The following is a 20398-nucleotide window of genomic DNA, read 5'->3' on the forward strand; positions in this document are numbered from 1 at the left end:
CTTACTCTTTGAGGTATTACAGATTTTTGCAAAAACAGAAAATATTCCTCTTCGTCTCAGTATCTTAAGAAAAGTAGATGTATCTCATAAAAATATGATTTTATGTTCATACGAGACATTTCATTGTTGCTTTGAAATGAATGGACGAATGACGTTTGAACCTTTCTGCTCCTGAGTGGAAACTCAGAGACAGAGCGCCTTCAGGAATATGGAAAAGCTCCTCGGAGTGAAGTGTGCACGCATAGGACCTCCAACTCCTAATTGTCTGTGACAAGGCGATGTAGGTAATTTAAATGCGTGGATGCTATTAACCTTCTTCAGAGGATTAATTTCCATCCCCCGCCTTTCCACCACCGCGGAAAGCTCATCTCTGAACAACCCCATAAAATGCTACTTTTGTCACTCTAATTACTGCTTGTTATCAGGGAGGGCTCTGTGACCTTCCTGGGGCAGCCTAATTAGAACTGGGAGGTGCTAGACTTCCTGTCAAATAATCTTACAAACACGCCCCAGTACATGGAGCTGGTTCTCTAGACAGAGCAGGAGTTGCAGGAAGACTCATGGGGTTGTTGGCAAAGTGGTGGGTCTTGGCGGGCCGCACTGCCCTCTTTAGACTGTTGGATGGCAAACATTAGCGGGGGAGCTTTCTGCTGGCTTCAAAGCTTGGCCCACCACCTAAGACTTCATTGAAAAACACAGATCTCGGTCCTGCGAGAAGAATCCCATGCCCCACTGGCAGGGTTGGCACCTGGACCCCAAGCTTCACTCCAACACCATCGGAGTCTCGAATAGCATGTAGAATGGGGACCCTGTTAGAGCAACAGTCACCAGGATGGCGGGAAAGGGCTTTGGCCTGAAGAGTTTTCAGAGAATCAATTTCCAAGTCTTTAGAGCCCTCACACACTTCTGTCCAAATCATTCAGGCCAGGAAAGTGTCTCTAGGGGGTTCCCTGCCCCAGTGCCCCCTCTCCCTGGCCCTGCGCATCCCCCTTGTCACTTTCACGTGCCTGAAATTTACTTGGGTAATTGTCCCAGGCACCCAAGAAGGGACCATTCAAAAATTCCCTTCAACTCTGTGCCCATCCCCTGATTGAAGAGCGTATTTCCAATAAATGGAGCATATGTTTAAAAATATTTATCAACTTTGAAACATATACATTGTTTTGCTCATCTGTGTTCCAGTAAATACTATATTCTGTAATCCCTGACATGTCGTCCAATAGAGAAGGTGGAGGGAGGGAGGCGAGGGGCAGGGACATCCAGGCTCCCCTCCTGGGCAGGCTATGCCCCCACAAGTGTGGTCAGTCTGGGTTGAGTCCCACTCTGGCACTCTGGGAAACACCCTCGGTAGATGCTCCAAGCCCATGTGTGACTCCCAAGGTTGCAGGAAGGGGTCATGGTGCCAGGCTTCCCCGGAGCCCCTTGCTTCCTAACTTCTCTTCCATTCCAGATCTCTTATTCACCCCTCCTCAGGCCAGGCTTCCAGTCTCTGGGGCAGAGGAGGGCCTCAAAGTGGGGGCTGCGGGACAGAGCAAGTGGCCAGCCCTAAGTCAGCACTCTTTTCCCTGGGGCCCCAAATTAGGTGGACCCTCTTTCTTGAGCAAGATCCCAATTGCCTCTCACCCAGCCCTTTAGCCAGCATTCTGTGGGAGGGCAGTCCGGTGGTCTTGAGGTTGTGGGTCCCATGGGTTCCCAGCTGCTCCCCACACCGGGTGCCCTGGGCCTTTCTTCCTGGCTTGTCTGGGAGGTCAGGTCCACCTAGGTCCTAGCATGTATGGGACCACAGGTCTTCCCACCTTCAAATTCTGTCCGCATTTACCCATTCTCTACAAATCTGAAAGGGAGGTGCCATAATCCTGCTGATCTCTGGGACCTCAGCTCTGGACCATCACCAGCTCTAGAGCCATCACCACGGACAGGGAGTGAGCGGCTGTGCACGTTACCCCCAGATCATATGACTTGCTGGCTAATGCCCTTCGGAGGCTGTTAACTGCTTTTGGGATAGACTCCAAACTCCTGCCAGGACCTAAGAGGTCACAGGAGACCTTGGACCTCCTGCCTCCTTGATCTCCTTGATCCCAATCCACTTCAGTGTCCTAACCACTGAGCTCTTCCTTCCTCAAAGACGCTCAGCTCCCTCCAGCCTGAGGGCTGCTGATTCTTCTCTTCTCTCTCCTGGACGCTCACTGGGTCAGGAAGAGGAGGTGAGCTTTGCAGAGTGATCGAGCCCCTCCCAGAACAGGTAGTTGAAGACTCTACCTGGAGAGGAAGCATCCTGGTTGTGCCCAGACCCGTGAACACCTGCTCCAGCCAAGGTGGGTTTCCACGTCAACCATGTGTGCTCATCCTGGATTAATCTGGAGAAAAGGGGAATCAGAACCGTGATCTCTACTCTCTGAGTTAGGAAAAAAGAAAACAAAACAAAACTGGGACAGAACATGGCATCGAAAACCATGAAAGAAATTTTGAAAAACTTCTTTTCTTTTAATTTAAGAAGCTAATACTATATGCTGTCATTATAGAGTATTTGGAAATATACAATTGTGGAAGGAAGAAAAATTTACCCCGAGATGAACAGAAGAAAATCATGTTTTTGTCTGTGTAATGTTTCTTTTGCTTAATAAACATATTTGTGTATACACATTCCATTTTATTTCTTATGCTTTCATTATCATTAAACATTTTCTCTTTCATTCTTGGTGAATGTCAGTCACCTTAAGGACCCTATTTCAGCTCAACATTTAGTTTTTTTTTCCTAACATTTGCTTATTACAAATCACGCTGTGATTAACATCAGAAACCTTGTTTTGATGTAACAGATTATTTTCTTAGTTTCTAGCTCCTGAAGCCTATTTGCCGGATCAAATGACATTTGCTTCATATTATCTGTTTGCTTTTCAAAAAGGTTGTAACAATTTATCTACCCAGATCAATGCTTGAGAATGCCTTACCATTGGCTCTTTGCATTTACATTTTCTGTTAATTTCTCTGCTAACTTGATAAGCTGAAGGCATTCAACTTGAATTTTAAAATTACTAGTTAGGTTGAACACTTTTCCTTACCTGTTTAAACTTTTCATCTTTTTGGCTTTGGGCCAAGAGTCTTTCTGTGTCCTTTGCCTAATTTTCCGGTCATGTTCTAAAGTTTTCCTTATTTATTTATTTCACAAATATATACATCCTTGCTCAGCCAAGTTAGTGAAATTTTTAGAGTCGGTCATTTAGCCAAAGAATATTTAAAGCCATGCATTGGATTCCTTAGATAAATGTGTGTGAAGAATAAAACTCTCCAGCTGTCTGAGAGAGTTCTGTGTGTGGCTGACACACATGGTGGGGCGCGGATTCAATGAAACAGCCATTGTCAGATGAGACCCCAAAGCTCACAGTGAACCCCAGTACTGTCAGAGAAGCCCCCTCACCGAAGTAGCAGAGAGAGGAATTGCAGAGGAATATACATGCATCATAACGAAAGAGAGAATGACTCCCCAGGAGAACAGGGAAAACACACCGGGAAGTCAGGTTCCTCGAGTAGGCAGCCCCGCAGGGGACGGGTGCAGAGACGTCCCGTCGGACCTGGAAGGACTCATGGCCGTGGTGTCTTAGCCTGACTTGGGGAAACTACTGGGGATACGCTTCAAACAACAACAGACTGAGACGCATTTCATAAGTTTCAGTGTTGAGTATTAAATGTAGACTTAAATGCAGAACTAAGACCAGATGATAGTTTGAAGGAAGAGACTATTATGTCATGGGGATTTGCTGACGGTGGAGGCATAGCACAGGTGGGGAAGAGGAAGAGATACATGGAGAGTAAAGTCAGTGCCCTGATTGCCTTTTCAGTCTAAATGTGGAGTAAAAGAATGCTATTTCAAATTAAATACTGTAACAGAGAAGGCTTTAGCTAAATTTCAAGACTGCCCATATTAGGGGAGCCTGGGTGGCTCAGTAGGTTAAGCATCTGCCTTCCACCAGGGTTGTGATCCTGGGGTCCTGGGATCAAGCCCCACATAGGGCTCCCTGCTCAGCGGGGAGTCTGCTTCTCCCCCTGCCTGCCACCTCCCCCTGCTTGTGCTCTCTCTCTTCTCTCTGACAAATAAATAAATAAAATCTTAAAAAAAAATAAATACATAAAAGAAACAACTGGGAGACGAACCATATAACGTAAAAATGAAGGAGAGAGGACAGGAAAAGAAGCTAATTTCTTTGAACCCGTCTGCTTTGATAGATTTGACTTTTGGATCACACTAGTATTTATATAAATATAAAACCAATTAAGTCAAAGAAACAGAAAACCCTAAAAGTAGACATTAAAATGAAACTAACTGCATTATCAGGCAACAACACAGCCACACAGAAAACAATAATTTAAAGTCATTTAAATAATAATTTAATGGTACAACCCTTGATAGTCATTCCCTAAGAATAAAATGACTAATAAAAGAATAAAAAGAATAAAATGATAATAACAGCAAGTGGTTTTCAACAATTGCACTGCTGGTAATACTGAACCGTTATTCTGAGCTTACATCTTGTAGTAGGATAAAGCAAAGAAGTAATTTTGCGAAGATCACTCGGAAGAAGGTTTTTCAGTCTAAGAATAAAGGGACATGAATATAAACCCAAGAGCGGAGTCTTCCATGGCTACCCCACCAAAGCAGGAGGGCCCTTACCCCGAATTTGGTTTGTATGTGGAGACTGAAGATGCGATGTCTGCTCTTCAGAGGGTATGACAACTTAGTGATGCACATACTCGGGGTCTCTGTAGGGAGCAGGGCAGGTCTGAGGTGGCTTCAGAGAGCATGGAGAGGGGCTGGCTAGGTTTTTACCATCATCAGGAGGGGGCTGGTGGCAGGGTCTGGCTGCTTTGAAGGAGGAGAGAGGGCCTTGGGTTTTCTCACCAGCTCCCCCCGATGGGGGGACAATCAGGAGCCAGGGTGAGGCTCCATGGCTGTTAGCATTCAAACATCCAAAAATTGAGCCTGATTCCTTATGACATTAAGCAAACTTTTTTGTTTTGTTTTGTTTTGTTTTAGAGAAGGGGGGAGGGATAGAGAGAGAGGGAGAGAATCTTAAGCCGGGTCCATGGCCAGAGTGGAGCCTGGCATGGGGTTCCATCTCACAACCCTGAGATTATGACCTGAGCTGAAATCAAGAGTCGGATGTTAACTGAGTCACCCGGGTGCCCCTGTTAAGTAAATTTTGAGTGGGATATGTCAGTACAAATTCATGGTGTATTATTGGGTGTTAATATGCAAATGATGAATCATGGAACACTACATCAAAAACTAATGAGGTACTGTATGATGACTAACATAACACAATAAAAAAATTAAAATTTAGAAGAAAAGGGGTACCCGGCTGGCTCAGTTGATAGAGCATGTGACCCTGGATCTTAGGCTGTTGAGTTTGAGCTCCATGTTGGGTGTTGCGATTACTTAAGAATAAAATCTTTAAAAAAATAAAAACAAATATGAAAGAAAAGTAATATTTCCTCATATAGTCCCTGAGAAGACCTTGAAATTACATAATAGTTAGGAATGTCCTTACCACCTAGACTGTGGCTGCTTAACACCATTTCCTACTAAAAGGAACCCAAGTTCTTATACAAATGCTAGCCTCCCCCACGAGCAGCAGGGACCAGGCAGGATGATGTTGGGAAATGTCATCACACGGAAGAGCGGGATACTCCTTGACGACCACTGAGATCATATCTAAAGGCCCCCGGGGTCACTGGGACGGGTCCCCCTCGCTCCACAGATGGTAAACTTTGATCTTCAGTAGATAGATAGGTAGATAGATAGACAGATAGAAAGACAGATAGATAGGTAAATAACCACAGTGAATTGAAAGACCAAAAATACATTGAAATTCCTCCAGTTGACAATGGCCACCTAACCAAAAGAAAGAAAAGAACGTGGCTGGACTTCTTCAGAGGCCGGAAGGAAATGCCCATTCTGTCAAGGAAAGGGAGGAAATCACACTTTTCTCTGCCTTTCTTGTGTGAACCACACAGTTGATTATGGAAAGTCTCTCTTTAGAGATGCAAACAGTAAATGAATAAAAAAAGAAAACTCCAGTAGAAGATCACAACTGTGCAAAAACGTAACGAAGACATAAATCCGGGCAAGGATCATCGATGGCAGCTCATCCCAAAGAGACGCAGAGGCTCCCCTGCCACGTGGACCTCTGCATGGAGGGTTTGGGAAAAATACGTTGGGGTGGGATTCGGTCCCCAGACGGAGCTACCCGGGTACCAGAGACACGCAGGACAGCGGAGCCCTGAAGCAGCACCAGGGGGTGCAGTAGCGAAACCCAGCTGCGGAACACTCTGTAGGACAATGAACGTGGCTTCTTCAGGGTAGGGCAAGGACACAGACGAAGCGTAGGAGGCGATCTACAGACTTAAGGAAAGGATGGGTCAGAAGGTTGGGCTTCAGCCAGAGCTGCGCCAACTGGTTCCAGATCTCACTGCCAACAACTGAACAAAGGAACAAACCATGTAAGGCAGCTCTTTGCTTGTTCCAGGCGGCACGGACTGGACTGCTGTCTCTGAGAGAGAAGGAAGCCCATGATGTGAGCTCCGTGGGTCCAGCGCCGGTTCCTGCAGGGGTGTGGGGAGGTGCCCCGCAGCTGAAAGTAATGACCTCACAGTGCCAAGCAAGCAGCAACGGGGGTTTGGGGAGGCCAAGGAAGGTGGATCTGTGGGGCACTGGGCTGCCCTGGGCCCTCAGCCAAGGGCCACACTGCACAAATGCAGGGCACTCTGCAGGGCAGGATGGGAAGCAGCCACCGTGGGCGTCTGTATCCAAGGAAAACATCCGGTGACAATAAGGGCACAGGAGACACTTGCAGAGAAATAGAAACCGAGAGAGCTGGAGCTCATTGCCAGCACACCAGGGAAAGGCAGTGTAAAACCGCGCTGAGACACCGTCACACGCCCACCGACAGCTAAAATTAAAAAGACCGAACATGGTAAATGCTGGGGGCGGGGATGGGGGTGTGTGTGGGGCCAATGGAGCACTCATTGCTGCTCGTGGGAACTAAGAGGCACAACCATGCTGAAGGCTCCTGGACGGGTTCTCACAAAGCTAAACCGACATCTTTCCCACAACCAGGCAATCCCACAACTCGCCATCAGCCAAAGAAAAATGAAAGCAGATTGCCACAAAAGGACGTGTCTCAGCAGCTTTTTCACGACAGACAGAACCTGGGAGCAAGCCAACACTCATCAACAGGGTACTTCCTGGCAGCATGTATCACAGTACGAGCTGTGCTGTGTCCACGTGGTGAAATACTACAAAGGAATGAAAAAGGAGGAGGTGCGGGTATGGGGGCTGTTCCCACCCAGTCTCAACAACGCCGTCACCTTCCACGCTCTGCACAGACACAGAGGACATACTGTATGTCCCTGGATGGGACTTTCTGGGACATCATTATCTCTGCAGTGATAGAAGTCAGATCAGCGGCTTCCTGGGGGCTGGGGTGGTGGGGCGACTGGTGGGGGAAGAAGGGAACGTTCGGGGGTGCTGGAAGCCTTTTATATATTGATTTATGTGTCGATCACACAGGTGGTTTTATCTGTCAGAACTCGTAAAGCCATAGCCTTAAGATCTGTACATTTCAGTATGTGGAAGTGCTTATCCCAATTAAAAAAAAAGCATTTTTTAAAATCAAATGCAATTTTTGGTTCTCTTTTGGGCCTGATTTAGAAAGATAAACTGTTAACAACACTTCTAGGAGGCTGTGGGAAGAATCAGAGAAGACTGAATATTGGAAGATACTAAGGAACTATTTTTGCTGTGATAATAGTATTATTATCATGGCCACGGTGTTATGCTCTGAGTCCTTATCGATTTGAAAGCCACGCTGGAATATTTATGGAAGAAGAAATACGATATCTGGGATTTGCTCCGAAATAAACCAGTAGGAGTCAGAGGTGCCTGGGGGTGTCCTGGGGGCATAGAGGACACCCGATGGCCATGAAGATCCGTGGTGAAGCTTGCTGATAGGTGCTTGGGGATGCATTACCTTCCTATTACTACCTCTGTGTATGTTTAAACTCTCCCACAAGGGAAGGTTTTTAAAATCAAGGATTTCCAACAGGCAGAACATCAGGAAGCCTCTGGGCAGGGGGGAGCAGAGGAGGTTTGGCAGGAGTGCCTGAAGTCTTGAGAGGCCCATGGAGACCCACCCCGTTCCTGAACAGGTAATTCCTGGGTCCTCCTTGCTAAATGTGGGCTCTGGGCTCGGCGGGATGTAGGTCCCTGTGCTTTCCTGCACCTTGGCAGCCTCAGTCCTGCCGCGAGCGCCCTCAGTCACACACGCCTGCGCAGCCAGACCCTGTGCCAAGCCACGTCCCCTCCCGCCTCAGAAAAAGGATTTCTATTTAAAAATTAAAGGACAGTAATTGCCAACATTTCAAACAAAAATTCAGCTTTCCCCCGCTTCTTTTAAAGGAGCAAAACATCAGGCCACCTCCATCAGGCCGGCCCCCACCATCTGCGGGAGCCCAGTGACCCCCCCCCAAGTCCAGCGTGTGCCCTGCATTGTCCCCAACGCCCCCTCTGTGAGTCCCACACAGACCCCCGAGCGCGATGGCTGGGGCCGCAGCGCCACCTGGCGACCAGGTCGGGCCACCGCGCCCTTCGTGGGGAAATGCCCGCTCTTCGGGCGCGTGAGCAGGAGGTGCGGCCAGGGGCAGCCTCCGAGCCGAGCCTGCGCACTGGGGCTGGTGCCAAAGGCCTGGGTGGTACCAGGTAGAGCTGCATTCACGCGACTTTAGAAACTGGACAGCTCCGTGTTTCCACCTCGCCTTTGTGCCAGACGGGTGCAGACCCAGGGGGATGCAACAGGACAGCCTTGGTTAAGGCGCCGGCTGCCGTGGGCTCCCTGGCAGGTGGTAAGGTGCCCGGGGAAGGTCCCAGAGACCCCAACGGTCCTGTCTGCGCCATTCCTGAAGTCATGGATCCTCCTTAAAGCACAACCCAAACCAAGGGCTTTTGGAATAGGAATGATGGGGATACAAACCATTATCATCCGAAAATCTCTCAGTGAAGTTAAGCCCTAGTGTGTTCCAAACTATCTTGGGAGAAATGTCTTCTCATTGATACCCGAAACCTTGGAATCAACATTTCATCGTGGAACTAACTGCCTTAATTCATTTGCTGCTGCTTTAGTAGTAATAATAATAATGGTGATAATAATAATAATTATTATTATTATTTATTATTTGGAAACTTGAACCTTTTATTGTAAACTTACTAATTTGAAAACTTTAGACCTATCTGTCCAATTAGTCATTCTGTGTTATAGCATTTATTAAGTGTTGAACAGCGTCTGAAAAAGATGAGTAAGACAGTCCGTATTGTCAGGAAGCGTGCATCGTGCAGGGGAAAATACCCGAGAGGCTTACTAAGACCTCTTGGGGTGGGCCATGGCCGCTCCTGAGTGCTATTCCGAGTGACAGAGGAGTCCGCATCTAGGGGTAGAGCTCAATAGTCAGGCTTCCCTGTAGCCAGCAGGAAGACATAGCCTTGGGATACGGACAGGAACGGATCCCATTTTGGCTAAGCTCTACTTCTATGCTGCTGGAAATATTCTCCAGGTAAACTTTGCAGAAAGATTGAACTGAGAGAGATTTGTGGGACATTACAATGTCCTTTCACGAGCTTACAGAGCTGACATAGTTACAATTTTATTGAGGGCCCTCCCTCCGTCAGGCCCTCTAGCCCTAGAGAGGCCGGGACTAGGGTGAGGGCACCTGGTGTGAAAATTTTAGCAAGTGCCCCCTCTCCGGGGCTGCTGACCCTCCACTTACGCCAGCCTGAGAGTGAGCTCCTTCCTAAAGTTTGCAGCCCCCCCACCCTCCCCAACCTCTTCATGTCCCTCTCTCATCTGGCCCTGGTGGCCATTTTACAAAGGAGGAAACCAGAGCACTGAGAGGTTAATTTCACTTCTGTGATGACACAGCCTGGCTGTTTCCGAGTTGGGAATTGTATGGCTTTCTTGACTTTGGCACCCTTCCTCTTTTTATTTTTTTAAATAGATTTTATTTATTTATTTGACAGACAGAGATCTCAAGTAGGCAGAAAGGCAGGTAGAGAGAGAGAGGAGGAAGCAGGCTCCCCGCTGAGTAGGGACCCGACGTGGGGCTCAACCCCAGGACCCTGAGATCATGACCTGAGCCGAAGGCAGAGGCTCAACCCACTGAGCCACCCACGTGTCCCAACACCCTTACTCTTGACACCTAAGCTCTGTGCTTTCTTCTGGTGCCTCCTCTTGGCCCCCAGACTATGCCCAGAGACTAGCCCAGGGTTTTGAAAGGATGTTTTTAATTAGGCCCCTTTTTAATGAAAACAGAGGTAGCGTCTGTGTACCCAACCCTCTTCCTGGGCTCTTGCTCCCTTCCCCTAATTTTATGTCATTGATTCTTCACGATGGCCCACGCTCCTCTCTCTTCCCACTCTCTGTATGTAAAGAATGTATGTAAGCGGGGGCTAGTTGATTAAGACCTGTATGTGTAGTTAATATTTTGCACCACTGTTTTGATCCATTTTTTCTCTTAACTTCAGGCTGACCATTTTCTGTTCCAGTTTAAAACCCTCCCTAGTCACTATTATTTTGACCAAAGACAAATGAAGGCAAGATGTTGGGAAGAGCCAGCAAAGAAACTTTCTAAAATCTGCCAACCGTGGGCAATGAAATGCCACGCGCGGTGGGGATGAGGAAGGACACTCACACGGGACAGCACATGGGAGTCTTGCAAACGTGACCCTGAGCAGAAGGAGCCAGATAGGAAAGAACACGTGCTGGGGGCTTCCTTGTTTGTGAAATTCAAAACCAGACGAGGCCAGTCTATGGGTCTGCGGTCACCCTTGGATGGAGGGGATGCTGGGAAAGGGCAGGAGGGGCCTTGGGGGGCTGACAAGCCCTCGTCTTATTCTGGGTGCTGGGGGCAAGGCGGTATTTCATTTGTTGGAATTTACTGAGCTGAATTCTTGTGATTTGTACACATTCCTGTGTTTGATAGTCCAATAAAACACCTCTAACTGAAAAAACACACACACACACACACACACACACACAAATGAAGCTGAGTTCTCATTTTATTTATTAGAGGAGATGCAGCTTCCTCAGTGAGCCTTTGATAATAGAACGGTTTCAGATTCAACAGTGACTTGAGACTCCCAGTGAAGGTCTTTAACAGACATTCTCAAGGCGATAGCTCCTACAGGACGGAAAAGGGCTCAGTCTGTTCTCTCCTCAGCTCCTCGTTCACCTCCACCTCCTCCTCCCCCACCCTGCCCCCTCCCAGCAGCTCAAGGCCAAGGGCAGAGGAGGGTGGGCTCTGGGAGTTTCAGTCAGCGGTCAGGAGAGGGCCTGGGCCTGCCGTGGGAGCTGATGGCCCCGACTGGTTCAGTCCCGAAGCCTCCTGGTTCACCCAAAACCAGCTCTGCTGTTTGTTAGGAAATCTGTTTCCCAAAGTCATGTTCGGCTTTCGTCTTCCTGAGGAAGGTGCCGGGTTTCTGAAGGAGGAAACACTGATCGGGTTTGGTCAGCGTGTGTTTGACCGGCGTGCTCCAAGTCTGTGCTTGGGTGGGACCAGGGACGTGGTGGGGAGGAGGCCTGGCTGTGGCCGCGGCGAGTGCGGGCATTCCCTGTGGGTCTTGGGACGCCTCACTCCCAAGGGCAGCCTCTGGGGACCAGAGGGACACTTGGCAGTCACATGTGCATGCGAGACCCAAGAGCTTCCCTCTCTTTAAAACAATGATTATGGGCATCTCAGGAACCGCAAAATTCAGTGCTGCTGGGGGAGCTTGACCATGGACTCCTCTAATAGCTTCTTTTTCTTTTTTTTTTTTTTTAAGCCCCGGTTTGCTGGTGTTTTCTCAAAACCCACTCTCAACCGTATTGGCAATCTGGGCCATTGGCTTCCCCCGTTTTCCTTTCAAATCTCTTACAGTGGCGACGTCATGACTTCGGCCCCAGATTGCATCGCATATATGTGCTTCACAAAATATCATGAGATTCACACGCCACCGTGGTGAAATGTTCTTACAAGAGTGTAATCCAGGGAGGCCTGGGTGGCTTGGTTGGTTAAGACTCTGACTCTTGGTTTGGCTCAGGTCACGATCTCAAGGTCGTGAGGTCTCGACCCTTGTAGGGCTCTGCACTCAGGTGGGAGTCTGCTGCCCGTTCTCTCGTGCCCTCTTCCTCTGCCCTCCCCTGCCCAGGCTTGCACACGCACTATCGCTCTCCCTTGCAAATAAATAAAATCTTAAAATAAAAAGATATTTAAAAAAAAGGAAGAATGTAACCCGTTGTTTGTTTCGGTGGGTTTTGTGGGAGATTCTTCTTTTTTCAGGGTGGAGAAATCCGACAGGTGGGGTTCAGGACCCTTTTGACCTCAGAACTCCAGGAATGTTTTGTGTCCGTTGCTATGCATTATGTGTCATGGTCCAGCGCTGTCTCACTGGGTTTGGAACCCGGCACAGCTTAATTACAATGTCCCTTCTAAATCGGCATAGCTCTATCCAGCTATCACTTCCAGAATACGGTGCTTCCAAATTTATGTTGCTGTGTGCCGAGCTTAAAGATTTGTGCTAATTACATTGTGTAAGTTTTAATTAATCTAATTTTTTCTAATAGTATTTTTCGTAATTAAGGCCAGCCAGCGGCCAGCTCACACTCTAGCCTTACATCTTTTTAGAGGCAATTCACGTTCCTGTTGGCATCGTCTCCCAGTGCAGCTGTGGCCGTGAGACACCTCTGTGTCTCTGGTTGGTAAACCATCAGGGAAGCCATCACTGTGCTCTACTCCAGATAGTTGGGAATTCACCTGCTTGATGGCTGGAGGGCTTGGGACAGCTCACTTTGAGGGTTCCCTCCATGTTGGGTCTTCGTGACCCCGGAAAGAAAAGGTTCTCTCTTTGTCATTCCTTCGTGTCCTGTCCGGACCACTGACGACTAGTCAGACCCCTTGTCTGTGAGCAGGTGTCATAGTGGTGGGTGTCTCAGAGACTCCTTGTGAGGCTTGAATGGGTTAATACATTCAAAGTGCTTGGCAGAGAGACCCTCACAAGCAAGAGTAATATTCCATTAAGAGTATTACTAGTGTGATGCTGGTACTAATAGCATTGTTCTAGTATTGTACTGTATTGGTATACTTGATAATATGTTGCTATCACTGTTGATATACTTGATATAACTATACCAGTTATGACTGGTCAGTTGTCTCCGTGCAGACTAGACCCTCCCGGTTACTGACGCGTCTGACCTCTATGCCAGCTGCGGAGGAAATAGAGCCCATGGTTCTAGGATGTAAGGAATTTAACATTTGGTCTGGGAGGCAAGACTCAGATGACAGGGGACTGCAGAGGCTTTTTGTAGTTCAGTGGTAAAGTGAGAAGCCCCTTCACCGTGTTCTGGAAAGTTCCATGGGGAGTAGGTAGGCTTTGGGGAGAAGGAAGCTGCTGGAGAGCAGGGACGGGGGGAAGTGGAGTGTAGGGCGTCGGCGGGGAGGGTAGGAAGGCAGCGGCTGGGGAGGAGTCAGAATCCATGGGTTTGCTCCTGCTGCCCGAACAATCTATGAAGGCTTTCGACGGCTGAAACCACAGAAATGTGTTTTCTCACAGTCTGGAGGCTGGGCATCCAGGATCGCGGTGTCAGCGGGGTCGGGTTCTCCTGAGGGCCCTCTCCTCGGCTTGTGGACGGCTGCCTTGTTGCTGTGTGCTCTCATGGTCTTTCCCCCGCGAGAGCACCCCTGGCGTCTCTGAGGGTCCACATTTCCTCTTCTTACGGGGCACTCATCCTGCGGCACTGGGGTCCCCCAAGGACTTCGGTCTACCTCAATCACCTTTTCAAAGGCCTCCGAGTAGAGTCACACTTGAAGCAGCCGGGGGCTGGTGTGTCAACATATGTTCAGTCCATAACAGTCTATGTCCTTATGGAGACCCTGGGGGCAGGGGGAGGTGGAGAGGAGCGGGTGGGGCTGCTAAGGGTGGAGACTTTCTGGGATCCAGCTGGGACCCTGCAGGGCGGAGGCAGCCGTGATGGCGATGCAGGGGTCCAGGTGTCCTTGAGCTTCTGGGGCAGCAGAGAGGACAAGAGGCAGAAAGAGGCCTTGTGAGCTGGAAGGCGGTTCTGAGGCCTGGAGGGGAAACCCATGAGTCAAAGCCCCGCAAGGGGAGCTCCCGAGGGGAGCTCGTCTGGAGAAGGGGCTCCAGAGATTGGGCACAGGAGGGGAGAAGCTTGGCTTTGAGCTTTCTTCCATCAACCATTTTCCTTCTTCTCCCTTGGCCTTCCGTCTGCCTATCTGATCTATTCTTTCCCTTTCTCGTCAAGACCGGGAGAGGGCAACCGGCCGTCGGGTGCCGCTGGGAGCAGTCTCTGTGTGCGCGTCCCCCCTCCGCCCCGCCGGGTCTGTCGCCCCTTCCAGGCCTTGTTCTGGCTCGGCTCCGATTTCACGTGTCACAAGCAGATCCCACGGAGCACCCCCGGCCGGGCAGCAGGCAGGACTACCACCTCGGAAGCCAGGCAGCCTCTCTGTGGTTCCTAACAGTTGCATTTCTTGGGCTCTGCGACCGGCTCCGACTCGCCCCTAATTGCTTGGGTAGTGGGTGTCATCGTCAAAGCCGCGACGACGGGCGAGGCCGTTGCAGGAGCGGCCGCCTGCCGGCCGCGCCGTGGGGGGCCGCGTCCCGGACCCGGCAAGAGTCTCCTCTCGCGAGCAGGAGCCCCTGCGTTCCGCGGCGGGAGACCTCTGGGCCCCTGCGGACGCGCTCAGTGTGGCCGGGGAGCCCCGCGCTGCGGAGCGGCTGAAGGTCGACGACCGGGCTGGAGTCGTCTCCTCGTCGTGAGATGCTTCGGCCGAGGCGAGCTCCTCGGGAAACACAGAAAGGGGTTTGATCCTTTGCTCCCGGCCCCGGAATGGGGGCTGTTTACTTCTGCCTTTTCACCGCGGCTAAATCACCGCTTGGGCTTCTCAGAGCTCAGCAAACCGTCGTAATTAAAAACAAAAGTTACTAGTTTCAACGCCAAACAGTAAATTAATGTGAAGGCTTTACTGGCTCCGTGAAGGAAGGTCTCCGCGCCCTGGGTCCTGCGGAGACCCGCGTGCCTTGGGCAGGGGTGGGGGCGGGGATCCCTGGGGGCGTCCCGCCGCCTCCCACGGGGCTGCGCCAGCTGGCACGTCCACAGGTTCCAAGGTGGGGAAGACGTGGGCTTCTTGGATTTGGCACCACGGTGCTTAGTCTCCCCCTTCGGTTTCTGCAAAGTCATCGATGGAACGAAAACAAGGAAGAAACAGAAAAATGAAGTGAGTCTGGAACAAGTGAGCTAAAGCCCCTCCCCTGCCCCCCACTTTCTCCCCGCATCCCCTCTTCCTAATTCTCCCGTTGCTGTTCTTGTTCCTGGTCTTCCTTCGCTTTCTGCGGTCGCGGCTTCTGTGGATTATGCCTGTCTCAGGATATGCACGGGGAGCCTCCTGTCAGCCCTGAGCCGCGAGGGGCGCCCGGCAGGCCCACAAACGGAGGTTAGTAGAGAAACGAGCAAGAACATTGGGCCCCAGATCTCCAAATGACCATGGGCCACGCACACTGGGGTTTCTAGAACGATTCCAAACCAGCTGTGGTGGAGGGGAGGCAGTCCGTGTTCTCTCTGGATCCCAGTTCCCATCTTTAAGCCTGGAAGTGGATTTCCATTTTTCCCATGTTTTCATCAACTCCTTTTCTCCGACGAATAAAAGCAGGGTTTGTTTGGAGTTGGGTGGCATGAATGAGGGACAGGAAGCAGACCCTGCTGTCTCGGCCTTTCCCTTGTAGCCCCGTCCCTCCTCTGAGGTCTTGGGGATGGGGGTGGAATGTGTGCAAAAGGGCAGAAATCTAGATGTTTCCTAAGGGCCTTTTGCAGCTTTGCACTCCCTGGGCTTGTGAGTTCACACCCACGACCTAATGCATCAATGTCACCTCAGGTCAGTCGCTTCCTTGGACGAGCTGCGTTTGTTTCGAGGCGCTGTGTCTTCCTGTCCAGGCCCTCTGTGACTCTACGAGGCCACCTTCACCCGGAAGGGTCCCCATGGGAGGGGCATGCAGCCGTCCTGTCTGCTGGCGGCCAGGTCTGGCCATTTGTCCGCCCCCAGCCTCTTCCTCCTCCTTGCCACTGTCCCCTGCCAGCTCCTGCCCTCGTGGTCAAAGATTGGGCAAGGCCAGTGCCTCCTTACAGGCTCTTTTCCCCCTTCCAACCCCTTGCCTTCCCTCCGTGTCATGAGTCATGAATGTAGCTGCCAGAGTAGACCTTGGCCAACAGAACTTTTTGGGTGTCACATCCCTCCTCAGAAACCTAAATGCCCCCAGGGACGCATGAAATTAAGTCCCCCATTGTGGGCACAGCACTCAGGGCTGAGCTCCTTCGAGTTTCTACTTGTCCTTCCAGATTTGTGTATCAGGTGAGCGGTCATCACAGGCTGGCTGCTGGCTGCCTTCCACGCATGGAGGAGAATGTGATGAGTAGAAGGAAAAGCAGAGAAAAGGAAGGAACAGTGGAAAAACAGGAGAACTGCAGCCCCCCTCTTCTCATGCCAGCTCCCTCCTCTTTGGAGGGACCTCCCAGGATCAACCTCCCTGCTGGACGAAGGCTGCCGACCTACACCTCCTTCCACTAACGATGGGGCCCCTGGAATTCAAAATTTCATAGAAAGAAAGAAAGAAAAAGGAAGAAAGAAAGAGAGGAAGGAAGGAAGGAAAGGGGAGAGAAGGGAAGGGATGGGAAGAAGGGAGGAAAGGAAAAGGAAGAAAGGAGGGAAGAAGAAATGAAAGGGAAAGGGAAAGAAAGAAGGAAGGGAGGAAAGGAAAAGGAAGGAAGGAAGAAGAAAGGAAGAAGGAGGGAAGGCAAGCAGAGAACAATGGTTGTGACCAAATGAGCTGACTGGGACTTAATCATAATTTATTCAAACTCTCAAAGTATTTCTCCATGTTACTTGGTGTGTTCTATGTGACCTGGAATGTGCCAGAACAGATGTGAATACATAGCCTTGCTCACCGGGCGAGCTGGACACGTGTCCCCCAGCGCCTACTAAGTCAGCGAGGTTGGCAGTCTTGTCACGCTTCTGGGAACAGGATGTCAGGCAGGCGTTTCTCGTCTGCCTTTTACTCCTCAGTGCCACACTGGCACCCAGGGGTGTATGACCTTGAACAGCACAAAGAGGGGCTGCCCTCTGGGGCCTCACTGCCAGGCTATTGGCCTGTAAGCCCAGCTTCCCAGGAAGGACAACCCCCACTGGGTCTGGGAGGTGACTGGGGTTTGTAGGTGGAGTGGGCGGTGTGAGGCCCAGAGCATCGGCCCTGCCGGCTGGTGATCCGAGCAGGGGCTCGTGCTGGAGCGTGTCCTTGGGTGCGGCAGCTGGTGGAGAACGAGGGGCTCAGGCTGAGTTGGATGCCAGCTCCCCCGCCTTTGGCAGCTGTTCCACCTCCGTTTTTCGATCCCTAAAATGGGACGGCACAGACTCTGCAGGGTTGCCAGAGCCTCAGGGGACTGGATGGTTTCCTAGAGGGGCTCCCAGCCCAGCTGTCATTTCCGCTCAGGTGCTTCCAACTCCTACGCGAACCGGCCCTGGCTTAGTTATTTACCAGATCGCTGGAGGAGAGGGGGGCGTGTGGGTGCCTGTTGTTCTCACTTGGAGGGGCTGGTCCTTACCCACCAGCGGGCCTGCTGATGGCGTCTTGGACAGGTTTGGGATCCGCAGTGTGTCTGGCAGAAGATTTTGATATCTGAGAACTTGGGCTGGAGGCTTGCTGGAAGGACGGGTTTAGGAACGGAGCTGTGTTGTCTGTTGCGAGTTTCTTAGCTTCCTGGAGCCTCATTTTCTCCTCTGTGGAAAGAGCAATCGGCTTCTCAGGGCATCTCTGAGATGAAGTAAGTCGACCTAGGTGAGGCCACAGTGATTTCTACTCCCCACCTCCCTTAACCCAAAGTGTCCTCTGGCTTTCTGCCCATAGTGTCCCCCCTGATGCTCTCTGGGACCCCACAGATTCCCAAACTCTAAGCTGGGATGCGGACGGCATCCATGGAGGGAAAGTGGTGGTTCCAGAAAGAGCAGTGGATAAGAACAGGAATTAAAGCTGACCAGTGTCTCACCGTGTCTCTTGGCTCGAGGCGACCTCAAGGAGAATGTGTGGTCACCCCCTGCAGCGTGAGGTTCCAGGAAACTTGTCCTTGCCAGCATTTGAGGCAGTGTTAGAATTTTATGTGAGGGAAAACTGCCAACCTTAGATCACTGTTTTCTCATAATTTATAAGAAAGCATTATTCAGACTCAAAAGGAATGACTGCTTTTATTAATTTAAAAGCTGAGATGTGAAATAAGCAAAACAGGGAGTTCCTCAACATTTTTTAAATCTGGCTTAGAAAGTCTCCCTAAAACTCCAGATTATTTTGAGAAACTGCTCTCATAAAATGAAGAATTGTTAAGATCGTTCCTAACAGTTCAGTGATCTAACCGGCCATGTATAAGGTCTTTGGTTAAGTGGAGAAAACAGTTTCTAAAGCCAGACTGTGCAGTGTAATTCTACTTTATGAAAATATACAAGAAAGACAAATGTTGTATCTAGACAGTAAGACACATGGAAGGATATATCCTTTTGTGTTTCTTCTTTTGGATTTTTTTAGCGGTTTATTGAATATACATTGGTATATTGTATTGAATATACATTGGTATATTTGGTAAGAGGAAACAAGTAAATTTAAAAAAATCCTCCTTTCGTTAAACTCTTGGGGGAGGCACAAGCTCCTATGAAATCGTCTGGCCAGAACAGTTCAACCCGAGTGTTGGTACATGTGGAAGATTCAACAACTGATTTCCAAGACAAGACTTGGATGCAGGTTTGCCTAACGGGAGTGGGAGGGTCCCCCCAGGGCCAGGATCAGCAAAATCCAGACGGAGCGAAACTGTTTGGGCAAGTGACCTGGCTTCTTCAATAGATACACAAATGGAAGAATGACGGAGATAGTGACAGGAAGAAAAGAGAGATTGAGAGACGGAGACAAAATGTAGAAATTAAATACCAGCCAATTAGAACATGGAAACTTGTTTGCATTTTGACTTGAACTATATATATACATATATATCAAATATTAAATATCAAACTATATATATGTATATATCAAATATATATCAAATATGTATCAAATATATATCAAAGAATATATATATATATATATATATATATATATATATAGTCGTCTGGGACGTTTGTGGGACAATCGGAAAGTAGAGCTTGACCTGGCTGTGCAATGTTGTTAAGGAATTCAAGAATTCTTGTTAGTGTTCTTTGGGTATGATAATGATATTTTACAGGTTAAAATAAAATATTTTACTTTTTCGAGGTATATCCTAACTGTCTACAGTGGGCATGACAAGCTGCCCAGAATGGGGGGGAAGGATGGAGGGAGGGAGGTGGCGGGGGCCCAAGGAAACGAGGTCAGCTGTGACTTGAGCAGGGAGCCTGGGAGGAGAGATCCAGGGATCATGGCACTGTCCTCTGTACTTTTGCACGTGTTGCTATTCCTTGTGAAAGAGAAGTTTGAGGAAGCTGCTCTTGGTTCTCTGGAGTGACTCGGGCCAGCACCGCGGAGTAGACATCTCTGCCCACCTCTCCCCAGAGGCCCTTCCCCCTACCACCCCTTCCTGTTCTCCATTTACTCCTAATTATCTGGAGAATGCCCGGGGCAAGACCCACAGGAAGCTGGCCTTCTTGGCAAGGTGCTGCGAGGGCTTTCCATTTCCAAAAGATTTATCTCTCGAGTACCTGGGGACCGGAGCTTTCTGTGATGGAAGGTCCCTTGCCTTGGCGCCCACGGCCTCTCATGGTGGGCAACAAGGTACCACCTTTGCGGTCCAGGTATGTTATGAGCGAAACCCAAATTATTAGCCTGAATACAATTTTAAAACAATTATTGAGCTAACCGGATGCAAATTAAACAAAATGAACCTATAAATATATGTGTTTTTCAAATTAGTAATTGGATTTTTTGATGATCTTTGGCGTGACATTGATAAGCTGCCTCTCATAACGGTCTAATTAGGCAGTATGTAAACTTTGGCATTCGGTTCTGTCCTGGTGGCTTTTTCAAATGATGTTTGTAAAATTTGCAATTTCATATTACAGATTAAAAATTAAAAACTGCAGGAGGCTAACATTAAAATGAGAATTCATTTCAGGGAAAGCCCTGTAGACAAAATTCACCCTAATAGAATTGTGCATAAGGGGCCGCAAATCACGGTGTATGGTTACACAGGGGAAGGCTTGTCAAAACCAGTATTGTTGGTCTGTAGTTCTATTCACAGTATTAAACCCATCAGCAAAGCCACTTTGGGGAAAATGTGAACATTATCAAAGAACAGTA

Source organism: Enhydra lutris, unplaced genomic scaffold, assembly GCF_002288905.1.
Source record: "Enhydra lutris kenyoni isolate GAN:26980312 unplaced genomic scaffold, ASM228890v2 scaffoldscaffold12, whole genome shotgun sequence".
NCBI lineage: Eukaryota > Metazoa > Chordata > Mammalia > Carnivora > Mustelidae > Enhydra > Enhydra lutris.